We start from the raw sequence: 19,142 nt of genomic DNA, 5'->3' as shown, positions 1-19,142 counted from the left end.
TGCCATAAAAGTTTAACTACTTACCCTCTTTGCTGCATGGCGCAGTGTTTCAGTTAAGGCATCATCGATAGCATCTGGTAAAATTTCCATCTTGTTGCTGAAGGCATTTGTCACAAAAACAAAATAAAAAACAGTCTTGTATTTTCCTCTTTTTTAACTGGAGAAACGATAAAATTTTTAATTGCTAACTAAAATTAAATGATGCAGTGAGACACCTTGATAACTTACTCTTCAAAACTCTAGAGAGTGAGAGGCTGCAGGGCTTTCTTCCCTTTCCATCCTTTGAGGCTGACGCCAGCCCACAACCGCCACATCACAATTTCGCCGAGCATCGTCCTGGCAAAGGAGTTCAGCATTGATCCAGATAGCTGTTTCAGCAGATTCACCTATGACAGTGTAAAAAGAAGTATGTGTGCAATGGCAATATGCAACTTTTATGAAAATAACCACTTCTGCAAAAGTGTTAGGAACAATAATTTACCACTGTCCTCCTAAACTCCTGGTCCTCCAGCCTTTTGCTGAATTGGTCCAGCTCCTCCGTTGTTTTAAGTCTGGCCTGCATTATCTCCAATGCAGTCAGCTTCTTCAGCAGCCTGATTCCTCACAGTAGTTGTAGTATGCGGTCAACCTTTGACTCCAGTCTGTCGAGTCGTTGCTGTATACCATCTGTTACAAAGTTGCTTCAAGTTTAGTATACATGAAACAGCTACAATGCTGCTGAAAGCAGGAACACGTATGTAAACACAACAGAACTACTCGATCAGTTAATAGGCCTCTCATGCAATGAAATTTGATGACATGGTTGTTTGTATAAATACATTATTAAGATGGCATCGAGCTGGCAGCTCGGTTATAGAAATGAGTTTGTAGAGGGGCAGCTGGCTCTTATTAACAAATTCCATAAAAACCTGAAACATATCTCTGTGCCTCTCGTGTGGCCTTTCAAAGGTAAAATGCTCAGCAGTTCTTCTTTTACATTCATGTTGTCAATAAACATTCTAATAAAAACACATAGCTGAGCTACGTCCACAGTATCAGTGGATTCATCGAATTGCAGAGAAAAACACTCACATACCTCAATATCATTCCTCAGTTGCCGATCAATATCCTCCGCCATTAACTCGCATCGTCGTGCAACAGACTTTTTTGAGAGCTGCACATCCTGCAGACACGATCTCCTTATGATTTTTAAAATCGGCAAAGAGCACATCTGCAGCTTCCATGAAAGCTTCTTTTACAATTTCACCATCCTTGAATGATTTCTTTCTTTTTGCCAGAACACGGCTGGCACGATAAGGTGGTTGCAGCCTTACTGGTGGTATTTGTTCGGGGGAAAACGGCCTGTTGTGCTGCAAGCCGGCTTTTAGCCGGGAAGCTAGCATCGTAGCTCTTGTGGATCGTCTTAAAAATGCCGCTCCAAATTCCCTTTCTTCGGTAATGCCACGTTTGCATTGCAGATAAGGCAGATGGATTTTCCATTTGAATAAACGAAAAAATAATCTTCCTCCCACTCTAGATGAAAATGATAAGTTTGGGATCTTTTTCCTCCGCCATTATACGCTCGCGTCACTCTCCACTGTAGCTCCTCATGACCTCTTGACCCTACGCATGCGCAGATAGAATGAACCGCGGGAGTCCCCCCCATGCGATCGACCGGTCAATCCGGACTAGACTATCATCGGGACGGTAGGCCTACTAAAGTATCCCTGAGAATGAAAACTTTCGGAAAATTAAGTTGTAAAATATGTGTTAAAGAAAATACAGTAATCACTATTTAAATGTACAGTACCAATTCACCAGCCTTATCAATCAATATATAGATTGATAAGGCTGGTGAATTATGTAGTTAATAGAACGTCCCCTAAACGTAAGTACAACGTTCCAAAGAAACGTCCAAAAACTGTAACAAGTAAACGTTCCTGATGGAAGTTGCCAGGAGGTGGACAGAACGTTCCCAGTTGTGCAACGAAAATGTAACCTCCCAGCAACGTTGCAAGGACGTTCCGTGTTAGCTGGGAATCAATCAAACAGTCCACAAACACACCGAAAAGCAACAAATTAGTTTTGCTGCAACAGTGAAAGCATGTCCATGATTTTCATTTTGACAATTCTCAGGAATATTTATTGAGATTATTGAAATATAGTGTTCTTACGGTAAGAATGTTACTTTAACTCCGCGCACGCTGTTCGCGTGATCGGTGAAGCTACAGCATTTAATCGGTGCAGCCGCTGAACTACTTCCTGAATTTGTGTCAACATAAAAGCCTTGTAAGATTTTCATACCCAATTCCGTCTTACACTAGGTTTGTTTTATTTCCGTTTGATCATATAACGATGGATGACAATCAGCATAATGATTGACATAACCATTAACCAATGAAAATTGAGAGAGACATGGGATGGCCAATCAGACTTCCAGGAGAGCGGGTCCTCCTGCTACCATTGAAGAGCCGCCTCCCCGAACGGGCTCCTCAGCGACCACCAACCGGACAGAACGACGCTCTTTGACTGACAACAAGGTTGGAATCGTCTCTTTTAGTTACTTGTGCATTACGTTTGTTCGTCTTTAAGTGCAACAGCTTCGGATTTTAGCTCATTATTTTATTGCTGTGTGAATCCTAGCTGTGGTTAGCTTCCGCTCCAGCCTTGTTCTTTCTTCTTTACTTTAAAATAACTTGTGCTTTGTTGTCAGACAGGGTGGCCCTCTGAGAGAGCCCTGTCTGTAAGTTAGAGCAGCTTCTGAGTTTAGTGGAGTTTGATATCACGGACAGTCCAGACGAGTTTAGTGTCTGGTCGCCTAGCGGGCCTGTTAGCATTAGTTTAGCTCCGGCAGTTATAAAGACCCTCCGGGGAACTTCTACCCCGATCTCCAGACCAGAACGCCGTGCGTTAGTGAGAGGGATTCCGTTTGATTTGTATAATAATGTTAAAACAAGACTACACTAAAATACAGAACCAACAAGTGTACTTGTTTCCATTGTGGCCCAACAGACCGTTTCACGGATACCTCCATTTTTAATTTGGCGCGGTGCACGCTGGGATTTCTTGGGGACTTCTCGTATCACCCGTCTATTCAAACGTGTTGTAGAAGTTATTTTCGGGTGTGATCTGGTAATTAAGTGATAAAACACTGCTGAATCTTATCATCTTATTCATTTGTTATGTCAGTGTGTGTCTGAGCCATAGAGTATAATGAGTGGGGCTGATTATTATTATTATTATTATTATTATATACACACACACACAACCCCTGGTAAAAATTATGGAATCACTGGCCTCGGAGGATGTTCATTCAGTTGTTTAATTTTGTAGAAAAAAAGCAGATCATAGACTTGACACAAAACTAAAGTCATTTCAAATGGCAACTTTCTGGCTTTAAGAAACACTATAAGAAAAAAAAAAAAAAAAAATTGTGGCAGTCAGTAGCAGTTACTTTTTTAGACCAAGCAGAGGGGACAAAAATATGGACTCACTCAATTCTGAGGAATAAATTATGGAATCACCCTGTAAATTTTCATCCCCAAAACTAACACCTGCATCAAATCAGATCTGCTCGTTAGTCTGCATCTAAAAAGGAGTGATCACACCTTGGAGAGCTGTTGCACCAAGTGGACTGACATGAATCATGGCTCCAACACGAGAGATGTCAATTGAAACAAAGGAGAGGATTATCAAACTCTTAAAAGAGGGTAAATCATCACGCAATGTTGCAAAAGATGTTGGTTGTTCACAGTCAGCTGTGTCTAAACTCTGGACCAAATACAAACAACATGGGAAGGTTGTTAAAGGCAAACATACTGGTAGACCAAGGAAGACAAAGTGTCAAGACAGAAAACTTAAAGCAATATGTCTCAAAAATGGAAAATGCACAACAAAACAAATGAGGAACGAATGGGAGGAAACTGGAGTCAACGTCTGTGACCGAACTGTAAGAAACCGCCTAAAGGAAATGGGATTTACATACAGAAAAGCTAAACGAAAGCCATCATTAACACCTAAACAGAAAAAAACAAGGTTACAATGGGCTAAGGAAAAGCAATCGTGGACTGTGGATGGCTGGATGAAAGTTATATTCAGTGATGAATCTCGAATCTGCATTGGGCAAGGTGATGATGCTGGAACTTTTGTTTGGTGCCGTTCCAATGAGATTTATAAAGATGACTGCCTGAAGAGAACATGTAAATTTCCACAGTCATTGATGATATGGGGCTGCATGTCAGGTAAAGGCACTGGGGAGATGGCTGTCGTTACATCATCAATAAATGCACAAGTTTACATTGATATTTTGGACACTTTTCTTATCCCATCAATTGAAAGGATGTTTGGGGACGACAAAATCATTTTTCAAGATGATAATGCATCTTGCCATAGAGCAAAAACTGTGAAAACATTCCTTGCAAAAAGACACATAGGGTCATGGCCTGCAAATAGTCCGGATCTTAATCCAATTGAAAATCTTTGGAAGTTGAAGAAAATGGTCCATGACAAGGCTCCAACCTGCAAAGCTGATCTGGCAACAGCAATCAGAGAAAGTTGGAGCCAGATTGATGAAGAGTACTGTTTGTCACTCATTAAGTCCATGCCTCAGAGACTGCAAGCTGTAATAAAAGCCAGAGGTGGTGCAACAAAATACTAGTGATGTGTTGGAGCGTTCTTTTGTTTTTCATGATTCCATATTTTTTCCCCTCTGCTTGGTCTAAAAAAGTAACTGTTTTTTCCTGATTTCTTAAAGCCAGTGTTTCTTAAAGCCAGAAAGTTGCCATTTGAAATGACTTAAGTTTTGTCATGTCTATGATCTGCTTTTTTTCTACAAAATTAAACAACCGAATGAACATCCTCCGAGGCCAGTGATTCCATAATTTTTGCCAGGGTTGTGTTTTTTTTTTTTTTTTTTTTCGTTTTTTTTTTTTAATTGAAGCAAGTCCAAAATTTATTCATCAACCTCTGTCAAAGCCATTTAAAGATGTCAATCGTAACTCACTTGTCTGCTGATTAAAGACCAGGACCCATGTCTGCCATTCGTTAATTTGCCATTTTCTGCGGGGCAGCACACAACCCTCTGGCGTGACTGGACTAGGGCTGATACGATTAGTCGAGTAATTCGATTACAAAAAATGTTCGAGGCAAATTCTGTGATCAATTGTGTCAAAAGCCTTTCTTAAGTCAATAAATAAACCTGCAACTATTACCCTTTGGTCCACGTTTATTGATCTCTTTTATGGAATCGAGCAATGCCAGTGTCTTGGACTTTTTCACTCTAAAACCATATTGACTTTCATCAAGCAAGTTGATGAAAGTCAATATGAAAGCAAATTAGGTTTTTTCCCAAAAAATTAATTGAGTGTCAGCATTGGTTAGTTATGAGTGTTCAAATGTTCCAAAACAGGGCAAGTCCCCAAATTTGGGGACTCTAGGGTTTGAGTGGTTAATCCACACAAAAGTGGCTCCCGATTGACATAATTTAATGGCTTTGGGAGGGGTTAAGAAACGGACTTGCCGCTTCTGAAGAGCAGCGAATCAAAGAACCAACGAGCCAGCGTATCGAAGCATTGCTTCATTGGTTCAAGCTTCAAGGTGGAGTTGATTACAGAGCTGCTGCAGGGTCTGCAATCAACGTAGAGAAATGATCACTTTCCCGACAAACACCCTCAGAAACAATGGCCACTCTGAAGGACAGATAAGGGAATCGTTAACCAAAAAGACGATTAGTGTCGGTGGATGGAATCTTTTGTGAATGATACCCAAAAAGAACCGGTTCTCGATACCCAACCCTATCTGTGACTGAATGATATGGAGTTATGAGGTAAAAGCAGCAAGAATGGTGACAAAGGTAAGTTTCAGTTTGTACAGGGGTCAAAAGTTAAAGTTGCTCCAGTTTTGGTTTTAAAAAAAAAAAAGGTGCAAATTATTGGTTGAGTTAATCGGGTTATAAAAAGTAACAGTTTGCATCATGTGTCATGCTTAGTTCATGTTATAGGGTAACATGTCACGTCATAAAATCCAATGGATATTGGACTTGTTTGACCTTTATTTTGGAGGCCAAGCATTCAACAGTTAAAATGATTCCATTTATTAAGCCTATTAATAAATGGAATTAACCAATAATTTGCATCACTTTTTAGCAAAATTGGAGCCACTTTAACTTTTGACCCCTGTACGAACTGAAATTGAACTTTGTCGCCATTCTTGCTTTTATTTAACCCCAAACTCAATAACATTCAGTCATAGATAGTCCAAACTGTGCCTTTTTGGAATCTCTATGATCAGACAAGTAATGTGGTGTAGTTTTCAATTTGATTGGAGAATTTTTCAATTTTGACCCCTGTGTAATTCTTCAGTTGTCCCCTACCTAGCTGCCTATTGAAAATTCAAGTGGCCAGTCAGTTTTTCCAAAAGTGTAATGTCTAAGCTGTATTTGTGTTGAATTTGATGCTTGTATCACCATTTGAAGGAATGTTTCAGTAACGTACTGCACTAATAAGCCAACAGAGCATGAACCAGCTGCTGTCTGTTAGCTTAAACATGTGTGTATATACACTCAACAAAAATATAAACGCAACACTTTTGGTTTTGCTCCCATTTTGTATGAGATGAACTCAAAGATCTAAATCTTTTTCCACATACAAAATATCACCATTTCTCTCAAATATTGTTCACAAACCAGTCTAAATCTGTGATAGTGAGCACTTCTCCTTTGCTGAGATAATCCATCCCACCTCACAGGTGTGCCATACCAAGATGCTGATTAGACACCATGATTAGTGCACAGGTGTGCCTTAGACTGCCCACAATAAAAGGCCACTCTGAAAGGTGCAGTTTTATCACACAGCACAATGCCACAGATGCCGCAAGATTTGAGGGAGCGTGCAGTTGGCATGCTGACAGCAGGAATGTCAACCAGAGCTGTTGCTCGTGTATTGAATGTTCATGTCTCTACCATAAGCCGTCTCCAAAGATGTTTCAGAGAACTTGGCAGTACATCCAACCAGCCTCACAACCGCAGACCACGTGTAACCACACCAGCCCAGGACCTCCACATCCAGCATGTTCACCTCCAAGATCGTCTGAGACCAGCCACTCGGACAGCTGCTGAAACAATCGGTTTGCATAACCAAAGAATTTCTGCACAAACTGTCAGAAACAGTCTCAGGGAAGCTCATCTGCATGCTCGTCGTCCTCATCGGGGTCTCGACCTGACTCCAGTTCGTCGTCGTAACCGACTTGAGTGGGCAAATGCTCACATTTGCTGGCGTTTGGCACGTTGGAGAGGTGTTCTCTTCACGGATGATGCGAAGGAGATGTGTTGCACTGCATGAGGCAAATGGTGGTCACACCAGATACTGACTGGTATCCCCCCCCCCCCCCCCCAATAAAACAAAACTGCACCTTTCAGAGTGGCCTTTTATTGTGGGCAGTCTAAGGCACACCTGTGCACTAATCATGGTGTCTAATCAGCATCTCGGTATGGCACACCTGTGAGGTGGGATGGATTATCTCAGCAAAGGAGAAGTGCTCACTATCACAGATTTCGACTGGTTTTGTGAACAATATTTGAGGGAAATGGTGATATTGTGTATGTGGAAAAAGTTTTAGATCTTTGAGTTCATCTCATACAAAATGGGAGCAAAACCAAAAGTGTTGCGTTTATATTTTTGTTGAGTATATAAGTCCCCCCAAATTAAAGGAGAAATGCTTCTTTTAACAATCCGGACCTCATTTCTGGCATAAAATGCAGTTTACTCACCAATATAAGTTTGGTGTGATTATTAGTCCATCCATGGTTCAAACAACGTGTTCAATTCAAATCTGAGGCAAACATTTTGCTTTTTCTATTAAGGTAGATTAGAACTTTTTGTGGTACACAGCACCACTTACTGGACAGGAGGAACCTAGCAGTTGATGTGACTCACTAATTTCAAAATGCAGGTCTTTCAACCAGACGTGTGGTGCCATGACATGTCAATCATCTGTGTCCAGTCAGATTTCAGAGCATTCCAGTGCAACCCTGGCCTCTGCTCTAGCTCCACCCATGCCAGGAAGTGTTCAAAATTTGGCATTTCCTATTTCAGTGTGAATTTGCCACTATGTTCCCGTAAAATTCCATGGGATCTCGACTGTCAATCCAGGAAGTGTTTGACATTTGGCATTTCCTGTTTCACTGTTTGGGGAACTAGTTTTTGCGCAGGAATTCATCAAGCACGTCAGCTGTAGGCGCGTACTAACACAGAATATACAAAAACTGTATAGTAGTTCGGCCAAAATGAGTGTCCACTGTTGGCTTGCCATAAGCAAGTGGCATACATGAGAGTATGGTAAATTGCCTTTCGTTGGTTGTTATTTAGGTCAGGCATCAATTTGGGCAGCCCCAACACGCTGTTAGCTTTAGTCATGTTAGCGGATGACCAGTTATTTTTGACATCAACAATGCTGCTTTTAAAGTAGAATTCCTTCATGAAGAGTCTGAGTTACGTATTTGCAGAGGGGTTTCTGTTTTTTCGGGGATGGATGTTGCGTGGGGTTGATGGTGATTCCCGCCAAGTGGGCATGTTTTAAGTTATTTGGCATTATTGGCTAAGGGCTAAGCTAACTAGCCGCTATGTGGTCTGTTTTGATGATGTCTGTTTATGTTCAGTAAGTTCAGCAAACTACTGTGTGTATTATACTTACATAGCACTGCAGTTATTGTGTTTCTTTTGATATTACTGTATTAATAAGCACCGTATATTTAGGATTTGTCATGAAAATCACATTGTTTCTGTCTTGCAGAAACCATTAATTCATCTGTTCATCCAAAACTATTAATTCAGACCATTCAGTGGTTTATGAATGTTTCATTCCAACGACTGTACACCCTGCATGTTAAACTGAGCTGTTCCATTTCATCTGTTAGGCAACAAATCTGCATATAAAGGCTCTGAACTGTTCCTGGGTGTCCATGTCTACTCTCTGACCAGAGTTCTGTGGTGGATAAAGTAGATCAGCAGATTAACAATTCTCTACCTATCACATTACCAACACCGCTGAGAAGAACAGGATGGGGGTATGGTTTGGCGTGGATACAGTCATGTGCATGGCAAATCCGAAGGTGAGAATTCGTACTTCCGCCCTTGACTGACCAATGAAAACAAGCTCGGGCTCCATTGATTGTCTGTTGAAATCAGCTGGTTTTGTTTTGTCTCTGACTTGCTTCTAACGGCCAGCTGACTGCTCTCACTGCCTGACCCCTTTGAAAAGTGACCAAATTACATGTATTTGTATTGAGCTTGGCAATGTTTTCATCTGCCAAAAATGGCCACCAGAGGGAGCTAAAGTCTGCAGCAACCCACATAGAGCTGTTGCAAACAACTATTTTGATAGTTGACTAGTCAACAATTATTTTTGCGATTAGTCGGATCATACGTAAATTGCAGCTTATCGCATTTTATCAATACTGATACCATTATCAGTTCCGCTTATCAATCCGATTCCCTTATCGATACCTCCTCTGAATTTTCTGTGTGCTACAAGTAGGCTTTACAGGTTTTATATGTCAGCAACATTTTATTGAGTCTGAAAGTAATTAAATATGAAATTGGTCACTGGATCCTTGATCTCTGGACATAAATAAACTGTACATGGTGGATCCTTGATCTCTGGACATAAATAAACTGTACATGGTGGATCCTTGATCTCTGGATATAGATAGAAAAAATCTGTCTCTCCATACGTCTGAGCTGAGCTCAGTTGGCTGCTGGAGTCTGCAGGTCTGCAGCCATACAGTCTTGCGCTGCTGCAGCCAGAACGTCTCAATTTTGGGAGGAAAAAAAACCATTTTGATCGATTACAGTTTATTATTTGTATTACAACGTTTGGAAAGAGGTGTCATTTGATTTAAATGGCAATTCGCTCTGACGTTATTAATTCTGAGCGGACACTATCTTTCTGACTTGACTCGGCGGCACAGTGTTTGGAGCAACCAAATGGAGGACAACGACTGGCAGACTGGTGTCCTGTCCAGGGTGTACCCCGCCTCATGCTCTATGGCTGCTGGGATAAGCTCCACACCCAGGTACTTGTAGAAGTCCACCTCTGTTCCACTGATGGTAGCTGGGTTTGGACGGGTCTTCCATTGTCTGAAGTCGACCACAACCTCTTTAGTCTTAGATACATTGAGCTGCAGGTGGTTGAGTCTGCACTGCTCTGCAAGCCTGCCCGCCATACTCCTGTACTCAGCCTCCCGGTTGCTGCCGATGTAGCCAACAATGGCAGAGTCGTCCGAAAACTTCTGCAAGTGGCAGGACTGTGACCAGAACCAGAAGTCTGAGGTGTAGATTGTGAACAGGTAGGGAGACAGGACTGTGAACAGGTAGGGAGACAGGACTGTTCCCTGTGGTGCACCCGTGCTGCTCTTCATGGTGTCAGATGTAATGCCCCGTAGCGTCACATACGGTGGGCAGTCTGTGAGGTAGTTGATAATCCAGGCTACCAGTGGAGCCTCCACCTTCATGTCACATAGCTTATCACTGAGCAAGTCAGGTTGGATTTGGTTGAACGCACTGGAGAAGTCAAAGAACATGACTCTCACAGTGCTGCCTGCTTCCTCCAGGTGAGAGTAAGCTCTGTGCAGCATGAAGATGACGGCACCCTCCACTCAGCTATTGGGCTGCTATACAAAATGCTGGGGTTCCAGCGACGATTCAATGACTGTGCGGAGGTGCCTCAGGACAAGCCTCTCCAGTGATTTCATAACGTGTGATGTTAGGGCCACAGGTCTGTAGTCATTGTGTTCTTCTTGGGCACAGGGACCAAGCATGAGATTTTCCACCACTCAGGAACAACCATCTGGCTCAGGCTCAAGTTGAAGATGTGCTGGAAAATTCCAAACAGCTGGATAGCTGAAATGCTTGAAATCATAGCAAATCATAATTTTGGAGCATAACTAGCAAGGCTACATTCTGTTGTTAAGACTTTAAAAAGGGAACATTTTAATATTGAACAAATGTTTTAAAAATGTTTATGGTAAAAATACATTGAAAACCAGTTTGAAAGTGAAAGTTTATTCAAGGTCTGTTTATAGACCTTGAATAAACAGCCAAAAGCTCTTTGAGCGTGGATATTAGATGGTAAAAAGTGCTGTAGAAATGCAGTCCATTAAAATTGTTTTTGCAAACAGCAACATTACACAGGCAAGAGAAAATATGTTTTAAAAATAGTCTTAAAGTCACATTTCAAATGCCAACAGACAGCCTGTTCCATGTGATACGAGCACGCCACAAAAAGGCTCTGAAGTCTGCTGACATTTTTAACCTTTGAAACAGTAAATCTGCATCCAATTACCGCAGGACACAAGGAGGCACATATGGGTTCAGCAAGATATTTGAGTTCATGACTGTTTAGAGCGGAAAATGTCAGCAACAAAACCTTGAAATCTGCTTTTCAAGACACATGGAGCCTGTGAAGGAAAGCCAAATCAGCTGGGATCTCCTGGTTTTCATCAAAACTCGAGCAGCAGTATTCTGGACCATCTGTAGGTATCTCATACTCTCATGTGGCAATGCAGAAAGTAAAACATTACAATAGTCAATTCTGGAAAAGAGAGGCTGAATTAAAATGTAAAACAAACCCCCCTGATGTACATTTCCACTTTATCTGTTCCATCAGTGCAATAACTTACTGTCATCAGGTCAAACTCACCACTCTGATACTTTATTTTAATGATTTCTAACATTTATTGTTAATTTTTCTTTGCAGACATGCAGCTGTTGTTGGTGATGAAAGAAGAAACTCCCCTGAACACCAGGAATGGAATCTGAGTGTTAAGCAGGAGGACATTAAAGAAGAAGAGAAGCTGTGGATAAGTCAGCAGGGAGAGCAGCTTCGGCAGATGGAGGAGGCAGATCTCACCAAGTTTGGTTTCACTGCCGTCCCTGTGAAGAGTGAAAATGATGATGAAAAACCAGAGTCATCACAGCTTCATCAAAGCCAAAGTGATGAGAGCACAGAGGCTGAGCCTGTAGCTAGCAGCTCATCTGTACACAGAACACTGAGGGCAGAAGCTGATGCAGGGGACGATGGAGGACCACAACCAGCCAACAACGCAGGTCCAAACAGTCATTTACAACCAGATACCAGTGGGAGGAGTTCAGACAGTTCAAGAACTGAGACTGATGACAATTATGACTGGAAACAGACCATAGAACTTCAGTCACATTTTAACTGTCAAAAAAATACCAATATTGTTCATTCAGGCAACACTGATGAGAAACAATTTAAAGGCTCTAAATATGGAAAAACATCTGGTCACATGAACAACTCAGAGCAACAAAAGGAGAGGCAAGCAAGCAGGAAACCATTCTGTTCTGATTGGAATAAAAGACAGAAACAGAAGTGCACTCTGAACAAACACGTTAGAATTCAGAAAGGACAAAAACCATTTGACTGTTCTGAATGCGGTCAAAGATTTGGACGAAAGAGCACTCTGAACAGACACATGATCATACATACAGGGCAAAAAGCATTTCTCTGTTCTGAATGTGATCAAAGATTTGGACTAAAGGGCCACCTGAACTCACACATGATAATTCGCGTTAGGACCAGTTCTTTTTGACTCCAACAACGCTGCTTTTAAAGTAGAATTCCTTCGTGAAGAGGCAACCACCTCACCACCACACAAAGCCACGACACACTGTCCTGCCTATCCGAGGACTGCAGCCGCTCCTGTCCTGTCTTTCTACAAACACATCTGAAGTCCAGCAGCTGTGGGACACGTTGAAACTACAGCTAACACCTGCTGATGAAGGAATGATCATAGACCAGGAAGAAGAAATGAGTCATTTAAAAGAAAACAAAAGCGGTAAAGGGCTGGATGCTGTTTTTAATCCTCCAAATCTCTTCTACAGAACAGTCTTTCTACAAACACATCTGAAGTCCAGCAGCTGTGGGACACGTTGAAACTACAGCTAACACCTGCTGATGAAGGAATGATCATAGACCAGGAAGAAGAAATGAGTCATTTAAAAGAAAACAAAAGCGGTAAAGGGCTGGATGCTGTTTTTAATCCTCCAAATCTCTTCTACAGAACAGACATGGAGCCGTTGTTGGTGATTAAAGAAGAAACTCTCCCTGAATACCAGGAATGGAATCTGAGTGTTGACCAGGAGGACATTAAAGAAGAAGAGAAGCTATGGATAAGTCAGCAGGGAGAGCAGCTTCAGCAGCTGGAGGAGGCAGATCTCACCAAGTTTGGTTTCACTGCTGTCCCTGTGAAGAGTGAAAATGATGATGAAAAACCAGAGTCATCACAGCTTCATCAAAGCCCAAGTGATGAGAGCACAGAGGCTGAACCTGTAGCCAGCAGCTCATCTGTACATAGAACACTGACAGCAGAAGCTGATGGAGAGGACGATGGAGGACCACAACCAGCCAGCAACTCAGGTCCAAACAGTCATTTACAACCAGATACCAGTGGCAGGAGTTCAGACAGTTCTGGAACTAAACAGAAGAACACTCAGCTGGATAATCCACCAGATCAGCATAGTTCTGATCCTGGACTCCAGCAACAACAGCATCAATGGGCCAAAAGAAACAAGCGAAACTACACCACAGTTAATTGGACCATTGAAGAGAAAAAAAAGATCTTTCACTGCTTCACTTACTCAAGGCACGAGAAGTGGGGCAGAAAGAAAAAAGCAGTATTTGAGGAACGCATAAAAGAAGCGGATTTACCTACACAAAAGAAAGAAGCCACAACTACCGCAAAACTGGAATCGATTGCCTCACAGATCGCAAAATATCTGACGACTGAGGAAATAAAAAAAAAATAAAGGAAGAAGCCCAAAAGGAAGCGATAAAAGACTATCAGTTGCTGGATAAAGGGAAGCAACTACAGTTTAAAAGGAGTCAGTGGAAGAGGGAGGAAGAATGGATACTGTTGTGGGCAAAAGAATATGCCAAAATAAAATACCCCAAAAATCAGACAAAGACATCCAAAGAATGGCAAAAAATATTCCACCACCACTGCCCAAGTAAGAAAGACATCACTTGTAAGAATCTCACAACCCAAAAATCAAACTTTATCAAACAAAAACATTTCTCAGATAATGAAATAAAAACAATGCAACAGGAGGTTGAGAAAATGATAAGAGAAGGCATCTGCCCTCTGACGCAACCCATTACACCACCAAAAAATGATTGCCCTCAAAAAAAGTTTATCCCCGAAAAAACAAACCATCCACTGCCTCCCGAAAAACCGAACCATTTATTGCCTCTCGAAAAAATGAACAAGTCATTGCCCCCCCCAAAAAACGAGCAACTCACTACCCCCCGAAAAAACGAACCATTCACCGCCTCCCGAAAAACCAAACCATTTACTGCCTCCCGAAAAACCGAACAACTCAATGCCTCCCGAAAAACCGAACAACTCAATGCCTCCCGAAAAACCGAACAACTCAATGCCTCCCGAAAAACCGAACAACTCAATGCCTCCCGAAAAACCGAACAACTCAATGCCTCCCGAAAAACCGAACAACTCAATGCCTCCCGAAAAACCGAACCACTCACTGCCTCACGAAAAAATGAACAACTCACTGCCCCCTGAAAAAATGAGCAACTCATTGCCCACCGAAAAAACGAACAACTCACCAGCTCATCTACAAAATAATTCACAGGTGCACACAGACCCAGAACAGCAGGAACTAGAAGAGGAATTGGCAAATAAGATTGAAGAAACAAGAAAAATGGACATGAAAGAGCGCCCAAAGCTGACTAAACTAAAAGAGAATAAAAAATTCAAAAATATCCTTCAAAAAGTTAACATAGGACTGACCAAACTGGTCCCAAGAGGAGCCACATTGACAGAGTTAAACTCTGTAAATTATGGAGCGGCATGGTACATACAAAGTAAATTAGCCCCACAAGATTTGGAGAGAAACAGTACCACAAATAAGAAAAAGAATATCATGCCACGATGGAAAAAGAAATTACAACAAAAAATCAGCTGCCTAAGAGCAGAGATCTCCCAAATGGCCACATTTTTGGGAAACAAGAACCACAAAAAGAATCTTCTAAAAAAAAAAAAAAATCGCATTAAAAGAAAATACAATGTTGAAGACAAACTTCTAGGTGGAAGGCTGGCTGAACATCAAGCCTTAGTAAAAGCTTTCGCAGCACAAATTAGGAATAAAGACAAGAAAATACAAGCAAAACAGATAAACAAACTATTTGCAACAAACCCCAGACTAGTGTACAGAAAGCTGGCAAATGACACAATAGAAGTACAACAACCACCTGAGAGAAAGGAAATTGAAACATTTTGGAGACCACTCTTTGAAGACCCAAAACAACACCAAGAGGCTGAGTGGATTGAAAAAATACAACAGAAAAACAAAGACAAACAACAAATGCCAGCAATTGTAATCAATGAAGAAGAGATCAGAAAGAAAATGAGTGAATACAGTAACTTCAAGGCACCTGGCATCGACAAAATCCCAAATTTTTGGCTGAAAAGACTGACAGCATTACACCAACATTATGCTGTGGCTTTCACAAAAATATTGAACGGAGAAGAGGACACACCAGACTGGCTAACGACAGGGAACACAAGCCTAATTCCAAAGACCAAGGAAACACAGCTTCCCAACAAGTACAGACCCATCTGCTGCCTAACAACAACATACAAATGGCTGACAGGAATCATAGCTGATGCCATTTATGAACATCTTGACAATGGTGGCTACCTGGAAAATGAACAGAAAGGATGTTCCAAAAGAAGATTAGGAGCTAAAGACCAGTTACTGACAGACAAAGCTATCCTGGAGGACTGCAAAACAAGACAGAGGAACCTCAGCATGGCTTGGATTGATTACAAAAAGGCATTTGACAGTGTACCACACTCCTGGATCTTGAGGTGCTTAGAACTAGACAACATCAATGAGAAAATAAGAACCTTCCTGAAAGCACAAATGAACAAGTGGAACACCACCATCACCCTCAATCACACAGAGGGACAAATAACAATCCCAGACGTACGAGTTCAGAGAGGGATACTTCAAGGAGACAGCCTTTCACCTCTCTTATTCTGCTTAATCATGGACCCGCTCAGCAAGATCCTGAAGGAGCAAGACATTGGATATGACTTAAGTAAAGACAAAGGAAAGGAAAACCAAAAACTTGTGAACCATCTGTTGTTCATGGATGATTTGAAAATCTATGCCAACACAAAAAACGGACTCACTCAACTCGTGGAAACTGCCCATAAGTTCTCAAAAGACATTGGCATGGAATTTGGACTGGATAAATGCTCAAAATGCACAATGACAAAAGGAAAAAAGACAAAAACCGAAAACATACAATTGGATGAAGGGAGCTACATTGCAGACCTGGCTGCAGACTCCACATACAAATACTTGGGAATTGAACAAAGTAATTCAATTGAACACAAGAAAATGAGAACAAAAACAACAAAAGAATACCTAAACCGCTTAAAGATCTGCAAAACACAACTGACACCAAAAAATAAAATCACAGCCATAAACCAGTTTGCAATACCAGTGGTGACCTATGGATTTGGCATAGTGAACTGGCCACAATGCGAACTTAACAAATTGGACACAAAAACCAGAAAAATGCTCACCCTCCACAAAATCACATACAGAAATCAGTGCATGGACAGAATATACCTACCTCGCAGAGAAGGCGGTATGGGTCTTACTGAAATCAACCAGGCCTACAGAGCATCGATAATAAGTATTGGCCAGTACTTAAAGAGCTCTGAAGAAGAAATCATAAAAACGGTCACACAACACCACGAGGCCATAAGTGAACGGACCTCAATCACTAAACTGGCAAAAAACTTTGGCGGAGAACTTCTACAAGAGAGAAAAAGCAACAGTCTCACACCTGCAACAAAACTTGCAAGACAGACCAGAGAACAATACTGCAAAAAAGAAGGAAAACATCGAGTGGAAAGATGGAAACAACACAAAAGAGCCGGACGTTTCCAAGAAGAACTCGAAAAGGAATACATCGACAAAGTTGGATCAATGCAGTGGCTAAAAAATGGAAAACTTGGTTTTGATGGAGAAAGAATTCTGATTGGAGCACAAGATCAGGGACTTCTAACTAATGGCTTCAAAAAAATGGCAGGGATCTCACAAAATGATAAATGCCGATTCTGTCATACAGCTGTTGAGAGTGTAAACCATCTAACATCAGCATGCCAGATCCTCATGGCAGATGGGCATTATACATCCAGACATAACAAGATCTGTCAATATCTCCACTGGAAGATCTGCAAGGAACTGGAGCTGGAAGTCAAAGAACATGTCTGGGAGCACGAGCCAACACCAGTCTCATCCAATGGAAAAATAACGATCTTCTACGACAAAGAGATCCCAGCAGGAAGACACATAGAAGGAGGTGCAATCAAACCTGATATTGTCATCTGGAACAAGCAAGAGAAAACAGCCAAAATCATTGATGTGACAGTCCCCAATGATTACGGCCTGAATCGAGCTGAAAGGGGAAAGATCTCAAAATACCAAGACCTGAAAAATGACCTAAGAACAACATGGTCATTGAAAGACATTGATATCATTCCAGTTGTGGTAGGAGCAACAGGCCTGATGAAAAAGAACCTGAAGAAATACCTTGAGGCAATCCCCGGTCACCCAAGTGCACATGAGGTGCAGTTGTCTGCGATTAAGGGAACGATCACCATCTTGAAGAGAGCCCTCGGATACAATGCCAGATCTGGTTAAGATAACTATAGAACCTAGGACGCAACTTTAGACCCCAGGTTTGGGGCCCATTGCATTCTACTAAAAAGACATCAAAGATAAATGAAAAAACAAAAGACAAAGTATTTACATTGGAAAGTATGCAAGGAACTGGAGGTGGAAGTAGAGGGACACGTTTGGGAGTATGAGCCAGCACCAGTCTCATCCAATGGAAAAGTGACTGTCTTTTATGACAAAGAGATCCCAGCAGGAAGACATATCGAAAGAGGTGCAGTAAAACCTGATATTGTCATTTGGAACAAGCAAGAGAAGACAGCAAAAATTATTGATGTGACAGTCCCCAATGACTATGGCCTGAATAGAGCTGAAAGGGAGAAAATTACGAAATACCAAGACCTTAAAAATGATCTACGAATAACGTGGTCATTGAAAGAAATTGATATCATACCAGTCGTGGTGGGAGCAACAGGGCTTATGAAGAAGAACCTGAAGAAATATCTTGAGGCAATCCCTGGTCACCCAAGTGCCCATGAGGTGCAGATATCCGCAGTTAAAGGAACAGTTACCATCTTGAAGAGAGCCCTCGGATACAATGCCAATAATGATTAATGATTAGGATGTAACTGTAGACCCCAGGTTTGGGGCCCATTACACTCTGTAAAAAAATAAATTGAAGAGAAATAAAAAAAAAGACAAAAGCTTCCAAAAGCAAGAGCTTCCGAGGCTAAAGCTAGTTAGCTGGACACGCTATAAACTCTCCTCTGAACAGATCAAACTTCACTATGTGACACTCGAATATGTTTTTTGAAGAGCTCCAGAAGCACAAAGGTCGACAGTAAACCGGAAGATGAAGAAAAAAAGGCGAAGTTAGCGCGAAAAGGTGGAACAGTTGAGAAGGTTGTTGAAACAGCGGCTAACTGCTGCTAATGTCGAGATATTTGAGTTGGTGGAAACAAACAGATCGCAGAGCAGCAAGAAGAAACGAGTGGATATAAAGAAGAGAAGAAACTAGTCAATGTGCTGGATGCTGTTTTCAAGTCTGAAGTTCGCTGATCCAGAGCAGTCTTTCTACAAACATGTCTGAAGTCCAGCAGCTGAGGGACATGTTGAAACTACAGCAAACACCTACAGATGAAGGAATGATCACAGACCAGGAAGAAGAAGTGTGTCATTTCAAAGAAGAGAACAAAAGAGCCTTTCCACAAACGTGTGAAGTCCAGCAGCAGCGGGACATGTTGAAACTACAGCTAACACCTGCTGATGAAAGAATGATCACAGACCAGGACAAAGAAATGTGTCATTTAAAAGAAGGGAACAAAAGAGACATACAGCCACTGTTGATGATTAAAGAAGAAAGTTTCCCTGAACACATTAATTGGAATCTGAGCATTGACCAGGAGGACATTAAAGAAGAAAAGAAGCTGTGGA

The 19,142-nt window shown here is 41.6% G+C and overlaps 1 long non-coding RNA gene across 1 annotated transcript; it reads left to right on the top strand.

Annotated features, from left to right (window-relative positions):
* The first annotated feature begins 1,921 nt into the window (after window positions 1-1,921).
* Window positions 1,922-11,784, top strand: LOC117530250. Its single transcript, XR_004566259.1, has 3 exons — window positions 1,922-2,519; window positions 8,891-9,085; window positions 11,731-11,784. It is a non-coding gene; the product is annotated as an uncharacterized LOC117530250 (long non-coding RNA).
* Window positions 11,785-19,142: the final 7,358 nt, after the last annotated feature.

The sequence above is a fragment of the Thalassophryne amazonica genome, chromosome 18 (genome assembly GCF_902500255.1).
Source record: "Thalassophryne amazonica chromosome 18, fThaAma1.1, whole genome shotgun sequence".
Classification (NCBI taxonomy): Eukaryota; Metazoa; Chordata; class Actinopteri; order Batrachoidiformes; family Batrachoididae; genus Thalassophryne; species Thalassophryne amazonica.
This window is presented reverse-complemented; position numbering and strand designations above follow the sequence as displayed.